The following is a 9292-nucleotide window of genomic DNA, read 5'->3' on the forward strand; positions in this document are numbered from 1 at the left end:
ATTTTTGGTGGTTGACTTTTGTTTATTGCAGCTTTTGAAAATTTCAGACTTATTAGCATATTAATGTAAATGGTTACATGAAAAGTAGTGTTCTTAATAATCTCAGTATTTTCAGCTTTTTTTCATAGAAGACTGTTTATTTTCGAAAAATGAGTTTCACTTCTAAAAATAATACAATGTCAATACTGGAACCAACAATTACATTGTAAAACACATTGTGAATCCACTTAATCACACACTAAACTACAATACTTGTATATAAACAAGTAAAATAAGTAAGATTAAGTAAAATATTAACAAATATTAAAAAATCTATTAATCTAAAGCCATCCCAAAACCATTATCCTCAACCACCTCCGGCGGCCGACGATATATTGCCACCACTAACAGGGCCATCTTCGCCTGAGAAGAGAGAAACAAAAAAATAGCAACTAAGAAGTGAGAAACAAGAAATAAATAGTCTGAAACGTCGGAGACGCGTCGGAAGAGTCGCCGGAAAACATGTTAAACTCGACTCAAAACACGTTGAGATCAAGTGAAGGAGAGGGGATCATGCTAAACTCGGCTGAAACATCGGAGAAATAGCGACTGAAACGTTGGAGACGCATTGACCACCGCCATTTTTGCAACATTTAGCGCCGGAAAACGTGTGTAGTCGACTAAAGTGTTGCTGGAAAACTCATGCACTCAACTGAAGTGTTGCCGAAAAACATGTGATGCCCGCTTGAAGGTGAAGGTCGACGGAAATCTCATACGGTTTGACGGAAAACGCTGATCGCCGGAACTCGCTGGCCGCCATAAATTGCTGCTCTCTTTCTCTCTTGTCGGCTGCGTTTTAGAGCTAGGGTTAACACAAAGTAAGAACTTTATACCTTATAAATTTACATTAATAACCTCTCTGTTTTTAAATATGACATTGTTTACCCTTATATTTATATTTATATAGTTTCTGCATATATATTTATTTATTTTAACAAAATAACATCGACTTTTTTTATCATAAAATTATGTAATAGTTTTTTTTAATAGATTACATCAACTTTAAAAATTGTACATAATTAATTTTTGGTGTTTTTTTAATAGATTACATAAACTTTAAAAATTATACATAATTAATTTTTCTTAATACATGTTTTTTTAATTTTAAAAATATTAAATTATGTAACACCCATAAAAATCAAGCCAAATTTAAAATTTTAAAAACATTTCAAAACCATTAATCATTACAAAACTTGTTTTCAAAATGTATAATATCAGAGTATCCCAGAAACATAACATAAATATGAGGAGCTGTACGATCACGCCTTTGCCTTCCCGTAATCACCTGATGTACCTGAAACAATAAACTGAAACTGTAAGCCCGAAGCTTAGTGAGTTCCCCAAAATACCGATACACTGCACATAACACATATACAAATACCAGCATGTACTGGGTCCACAGCTTTACAGACTGGATTACCCCTAGGCCCACAGTGTGAGTCTGGATTGCCTTTCGGGCCCACATCTCACATCTGGATTTCCACCGAGCCCACAGTACGAGTCTGGTATTCCCCACCTGGCCCTCAGCTCGTATCTGGAATGCTCCCGAGCCCACAGTACGAGTCTGACATGCCCCACCTGGCCCTCAGCTCGTATCTGGAATGCTCCCGGGTTTGTTAGTTACCGCACGGAGCATCATCACCTCAACCCACCCCACATAATATATCAACATATAACACAACTAATGCGCATACAAGTAATCACATAATAATACAGGTAGTCCCACAGATCTACCTAACTGGCATAGCAACTAGCATGCAACACTAACTCATACTCAACATACTACCAACTGCTAGGATATCATATCCAATGGGCCGGCCTTGGTGCCTTAGACCCCTTAGTATAGTGAGGTAACTCACCTCGCAAGTAGTGATGAAGTACCGAAAACCTCTGATTGTTGTCTCACCGAGAATCCCGAACTATCACATAATAAATACCAAGTCAATACACCACATAACAGTCTTGACTAAGGGTCCACACAATCCATCATGTCCATTCTCTTTATTGGGCCAAGGCCCAATGCCAAGTCCATAACCTTGAAAGTCCTTATGCAAAGCCCATTATTGGCCCAATTTACCAAATTGGGCCCAACTCCCTAATTGGGCCTAATTCCAAGATCCATTATCAAAACTTGCCCCAAAACATTATATTCATAAAGTCCAGCAAAGGCCAAAATCCAAGTACTCCATAAACAGCCCAAAACCCGAAGCCCAAATGTCGAAAGCCCAACAGAGGATGTACGCGGGGTGTACTCCTCTGGTACGCTGGGCGTACTCGATCTGATGTTGACCACCATTGGGGTGGTTGACCCAGTACGCTGGGCGTACTGGATTTACGCTGGGCGTACGTAGTGGTTTTCCAAAATCTTAATAAGTGCTTAATGGCTTAAGCACTTAAGCCCAAACTTCAGATCCAGTGACCTAATGTGCCTAGGACCCATAAAGTCACGAACTTTATCACTTTGGACGTCTAGAAAGCTCTTAATACTTGGTCTTAATCCATTAAGACCTTCCTACTCCATGCATGGGACATCTTAAGCCATTGGGACCTCATTTTTATCACTCAAAACCCCTTCAAGAGTCTAGAAGGACAGTTCATTTCGTCCAAATCACATCATGCACCATCTTGGGACTTTTTGGGACAAGAAATGGTTCTTTAAAGCAAAAAAATGGTAAGATCTATACATATATACATAAAGTTTGAAGCTTTTACCTTCTGGAGCTTCTAGTGCACAAACCAACTTCAGATCTACAAACTTGATCTTCTTCTCCAACTCCTTGATGCAACACCTTCTTCTTAAAACACTAAAGAAACACTCAATAAGCTCACACACTTAAGGAAATGACTAGGGTTTGGGGAAAACGACTCTAAGCAGTGGAGGTTGAGGTAAGGGAGGGTTATGTGCTCATAATGCTGCTTATATAGCCCCCAAACCTTAAATATTAGGGTTTCATCCTGACATAAGTACGCCCAGCGTACACAAGTGTACACCCAGCGTACTAAGGCGGACCTTAGTACGCTTAGCGTACTCTTATGTATGCTCAACGTACTCCTTCTTGACCCAAGGTTGCAACCTTGGCCCCTATACTTATCTTGGCTCTACACTTCCAACCCCAAGGACTATAAATGACAAATCTTGGGATGTTACAAATTCTTTGGTGTTTTTTTTGTATATAGACATGTTTAAGTTATTTGGAATCAACGTATTTGCTCGAGATGAAGATAATTCTATCAAGAAATCAGCATTTTCCACCAAACAGGTTATATACTTCTACCATATTATGAAGTTTTATATTTTTCATATAAACTAAAACACTTAAAATTCAATTTTAGATGTTCAAGTCTCGTGAGGAATTGTTTGAGTGGACACAAAACAAATCACACTCTCTAGGATATGTCATTATCAACAAACTATCAAAGGCATATGTCAACGGCTTCGTGTATAAAGCCATACTTATGTGTGATCGTGGGGGTGAATATAAAGCTACTAACAAGATTAGAGCATCTGGAACTAGAAAGACTAATTGTAAATTTGAACTGGAAGGAAAGTATTCAAAAGAACATAATAAATGGACGCTGAGGGTAATATGTGATGATCATAATCATCCACCTGCACAACATATGGAGGGTCATCCATATGTAAGACGGTTATCTGGTGACGAGACTTGTTTGGTGGAAGATCTAACAAGAAAGACTCGGCGCCACATGATATTCTGTCAACCTTGAAGGCACAAAACGAAAATAATGTGTCGGTAGCTCAAACAATATATAACGCACAACAAAAGATTCACAGACGCGAGCAAGCAGGAAAAACTCCAATGCATGTTCTTATGTCCATTTTGCACACCAATAATTATTTGTATGAGCTTACTACATGCGATTCAAATGAGTCGGAGAATCTACTTTTTGTCCATCCAACGTCTTGGAAGATATGGCGTGCATTTCCACACGTGTTGATGATAGATGCCACTTACAAAACGAACAAATATAATAAGCCGCTTGTAGAGGTTGTTGGTATGACCTCAACTCGAAAGACATTCTCTGTAGGTTTTGCCTTTATACATAGAGAAAAGGAGGCCAATTGTACTTGGGTGTTAAACTGTGTAAAGTCAATACTCGATAAGTGTATGCACCCAAGTGTAATAATCACAGACAGAGAGTTGACACTTTAAAACATTTTAAAATTTGGCACGGTTACTTTGTAGATGACATATTGAGCAAAACATTTTAAAATTTTCCAGCAAGATTATCTCATTGGATGACGACCGTGACTCTTTTAGAATACTATGGAAATTACTAGTTGAGTCTCCAACATTGATGGCATACACAGAAAACTACAAACGACTACAATCAATTTTGATCAATTATCCATGTAAGCTTGTTTATTAACTATATTTCTAAATCATAACCTTTATATTACTATTTATGTATTATTTGTTAATTTATTTTACTTCACATGTGTTATGAGATACATAGATGATACATGGTTAAACAAGTACAAGGAAATGTTTGTGTATGTTTGGGTTGATCAACATCTCAATTTTGGAAACAACACGACCAATAGAGCCGAGAGTCAACATTCCAAGTTAAAGAAAATTTTAAACTCTTCAAATTCTAATCTCGATAAATTCGTGCAACAGATTAATCAAGCCGTGCAATCGCAACTTACTTTGATCAACGGAAGCTTTGAAAATAGCTTGACTGTTCGCTACAATCACCACAACTTGTCGTGTTTCCAATTGTTGTGGGACCATGTTTAAAACGAAGCTTTAGATATAATATTAGGAGAGATCGAAAGGTTTGGTGATTTAATGTTAGACTCCTCAAATTGTGGTTGCAAAGTTTGTAACAGTTGTGGGTTACCATGTCCTTGCATGCTTTCTTTCTGCTCGATTTCAGGTTAGTATGTTCAACTACAACATACAAATAGATTTTTAAATATTAGATAAATAATTATTTTATATTTCAATGAATGTGAAATATACCCTTCGATTCAATAAATATCTTTTGGAGGAAGCTTGATATTTCAGATACGACGTCTGTAGTAGACGGCGATATTAATTGTGATGATGTAGTGGATAAATTTAAAGAAAACTTCAACAAACAATCAAAATCCGGGAAAATGTTTTATAGGAGAAAGCTAGAAGAGATATATGATCCGCATAAAAATGATGTTGGAGAACCTACGGTTCAAAAAAACACGCATGGACGACCAACAGTGAAGAAACATCAGAAAAAGAAAGCCAATCCTTCAAATCATGCTCCTCGTAGATGCAGCTTCTCAACCACATCAGAGTTTAATGGGGTGGATTTAAATAAAGAACCTGAAAGGCATAGCTTTTTGTGTGAGATTGACTTAAATGATGAACCCCAAAGTCATTGCTTTTCGTGTGGGATTTACTTAAATGATAAACCCCAAAGGCATTATCCATTCCAAATGAATGGTATTCCAGATATATTTCATGATTATATCGACGATATACATGATGTAGAAGGTGATGGAAATTGTGGGTTTTGAGAGGTAGTTGTTTGTTTGGGGTATAATGAAGACAAATGGCTTTATATTCGAAAACAATTGCTATAAGAGTTAGAGAGTCAATATTACTCATACCATAGAGTTTTTACTGACGGGTTCAATGAGGTATACTAGTCATTGCGTTGGTTTCAGTCACCTGCACCTTTCCGGCGACATTGGTTGCATATGCCTTTGACTGTTACTTGATTGCCAACAAGTTTGGTGTGATCGTTCATTGTTTAAGCCACGAACAATCTACGACATGCTTCCCTTTTTGGAGAAGTCCCGAAGAGTTCCAACCCCACCGAGCCATTATGTTGGCACTTGTAAACAGTAATCATTATATGTCGGTGTTTTTGAAAGGAAATTACTCAACACCTCCTACCACAGCATATTGGAATGCCCATAAAAGTATGCATGCATCTACATGGCAAACTATGTATTGACCGCGTTTTGATTTATACAATCAACTTAGGTCTCGTACTTCTGAAACATCATGGATACATATTAAAGATTAAGTGTGAATGTATTTGAACTTTTTTATTATTTTTTGCATCAAAATATTATTTTATATTTGAACTTTTTTTTATTGTTTGTTGCGTTAAAATATTATTTTATTATTGTTGTGTCGAGTTTTTACTTTTTTTTTAAAAGAAAATTGAATAAAATTATATACACATATTTTATAAAAATAGTATTATAAATTATCTATTTGATAAATGAAACAAATAATATTTTAGTGAATAGAATTTATAAACAATTAATTATAAATATGTTAGTAGAAATATATCATCATAATCTAATTATTAAAAGTAATATTAATTAATAAAAAATATGTCATCATAATCTAATTATTAAAAATAATCATTAGGGGTAGAGATAAATATAAATGGGATAGGGATAAATGATGTCATTTTATTAAGTCTTCTAATCAATGTCATATCATTTGTCAAACTATTGATTCTCTATTTTAAGTTTCAAATTTCAAATTTCAAATTTCTTATTTTAATTATATTACATTAAAATAAAAATTAAAATAAAGTTAATACAAATTATAAAGTGATATAATTTCATGTATTTATTTAAATCAACGATTATAATTTTATATAAATAAAAAAACGTCTCTTAATTAATAATTTATTTAAAATAGTTGATTAATAATTTTGAGTTTTTAGTATGAAAGTTTAATTAATTTTTTAACCATAGTTTCCATAGGTTATATATATATATATATATATATATATATATATATATATATATATATATATATATATATATATATATATATATAGAGAGAGAGAGTTAGGTTCATATATAACTCATATATATTGTGTGAATGTATAACCAATTGTACACCAATAAATAGGAAGGGGCATTGTAGTAAATTTACTAATTAATTACTTAAATACCTAAAAATTTGAAGGCTATAACTGTGGAATTAAATTGATATCCTTTATTTACACACTCAAATCCTCTACTACGTCGTCTCCATCTTGCCAACGAGAATCGCCCACAGAAACCCCCCTACGACCACCATCATCATCGTCCTTATCCAGCCACCCAAAACAACCCTACAACAACAACACCGACCTCCATCACCAGATTCATCAATGAAGAAACAAACATCGAAACAAGACCTGGTCGATTAGGGTCCTGATCATTTGAAATATCTTCTTTAACTGAAGAATCAACCACTACCATCATCATCATTTCAACAATCACAATCCACATCGCTACCATCTTTATTCCAACTGCATACCTCCATATCTAATAGAACCTACTTCTCCTCTAACCATCAGGTATCGCGCACTGGATAACAAGCAAAAAAGGTTAGGGTTGATCACGACTAGATTAACCATCATTAAATTAATCAATGAAAGAATCACAATGCCATCTTTTACAGCCCGAGCTTGCTGATAGGGCATGATTCTTGAAGCTTTGCACAACCGTTCATGTATTAGTCACTCATGTATAATCCACAACAATGGTAAAAAAAAAAGGAAAACTACTCTCATTTTCTTGTTTTTCTTTTGACTGTAGTTTTGATGATTGTAGCATCTGTTTTTGGTAGTTCTATAAATTATTCTCATTACAAATAGTCTTTGTTAAGATATTGAAAGTTTGGTTATTTTGCCTTAAGACTAGACTTTAGCTGAAGCCAAACTGTCCACTATGTGTTTGATAAAAGTTCTAAGAGAATTCCATCATTGCCCAACATCATCTATATGATAAAATTCTAGCACAACTTCAATTGAAGCCTAGTTTCCCAACATGTTCTTAGTAATAGTTTAAATTATTAGCCCACGACTAGTTTAATTTTTTTTTGCAAGCTTAACTGCAACCTGCAGGTATATCTCTAAGAATTCAGGTAAAGATCTCTTTCTTCACCTTTGTTATTACATAAACGCCATTCTATATGTTTGTAAAAATGAATTATGATAAAAGGTTATTTTTGTTGATATTTGATGCCTTGAATGTAATTTAGGAAGATGTTCAATATAAGTGGTGTTTGAAGCGATAAAAGGCTTATAAAAATTCGCGAGACCATATCCTTAAGATGGTCTAATGGTGGCTAAACCATTATATTTTTATGCACATGATTACTTGACGTGAAGCAAAACTGCTCAGTATGTGTATGATAAAAGTTCTAGGAGAATCCCAGCATCTCCCATCAACATCAATATGTTAAAATTTTAGCACAAGTTCAATTAAAGCCCAATTTTCCAACATGTTCTTGATAAAAGTACTAGAAAAAAATCAAGGAGTATCAGGTGTTTAATTATTTATCACCAATATATAGCTTTTATTTGCTATATATGTGAATCAAAATGTTGATGAATCTTTTTGTTTTCAGAATAAACCATGTGGAAATGTGATAGAATGGAATTGATGATTCTTGAAGGGATATAGTGATGGTGAGTGTTTTTTTCCATTGAAATGTGAATTTTTACGGATGATGAAGGCATATGGTGAGTGTTTTTTCCATTGAAATGTGAGTTTTTAGGGATGATGAAGTCTTGATGGTGGCATTTTTATGCATGTAAATGGCACAAGAGGATGGTGATGCATGTGGTAATCAATATTCATCGGATTCATAAAAAACTTGTGGTGCTATAGAGATAAATGGCACAAGAGGATGGTGATGCATGTAAATGGCACAAGAGGATGGTGATGCATGTGGTAATCAATATTCATCAATATTCCAGAATTCTTCAGTTTCATAAAAAACTTGTGGTGCTATAGAGATAAATCATTATATTCTTTAAGAATTTCTTCAGTTGTATAAAATATGTATAGTATTACAAAGTTAGAATACTTCAATTCTTCAAAATTCTAAATAGTTATAGTATTACAAAGTTAGAACACTTCAATTCTTCAAGAATTCTTCGGTTGCATAAACAATGAAATATGTTAAACCATTCTTAACCATAAATTCTAAAAGAATATTTGATATGTTGATAAACTAAACCATATTCTTTAAGAATGAAATAACAATACATGAAAATCGTATTATAATATGAATCGATATAACGTTGTAGTTGATAAAAAAGTTAGAATAATAATCAAAATTGATTAATAACATCATGTTATAATTGAAATGTAATTTACATTTTAATTTCAAAGTTAATTCTCAAAAATCTCTCAAATTAACTTGTATTCTTTAAGAATGTTTAATTCTAAAAAAAAAGTTGAATGAAGTCTCTTTTAATCATCGTGATCCTACGCTTTGTTAAAATA

General features: G+C 33.9%; 1 long non-coding RNA gene across 2 annotated transcripts; it reads left to right on the top strand.

Annotated features, from left to right (window-relative positions):
* The first annotated feature begins 7002 nt into the window (after nt 1-7002).
* Nucleotides 7003-8863, top strand: LOC145116086 (uncharacterized). 2 transcript variants are annotated; one of them, XR_013711865.1, is made up of 4 exons: nt 7003-7541; nt 8040-8325; nt 8409-8469; nt 8559-8863. It is a non-coding gene; the product is annotated as an uncharacterized LOC145116086 (long non-coding RNA). The 2 variants fall into 2 exon arrangements; XR_013711864.1 differs by lacking the exon at nt 8040-8325 and having other exon boundaries at nt 8559-8862.
* The last annotated feature ends 429 nt before the right edge of the window (nt 8864-9292 follow it).

The sequence above is a fragment of the Lactuca virosa genome, chromosome 5, assembly GCF_052849685.1.
Source record: "Lactuca virosa cultivar CGN04683 chromosome 5, Lactuca_virosa_CGN04683_v6, whole genome shotgun sequence".
Classification (NCBI taxonomy): Eukaryota; Viridiplantae; Streptophyta; class Magnoliopsida; order Asterales; family Asteraceae; genus Lactuca; species Lactuca virosa.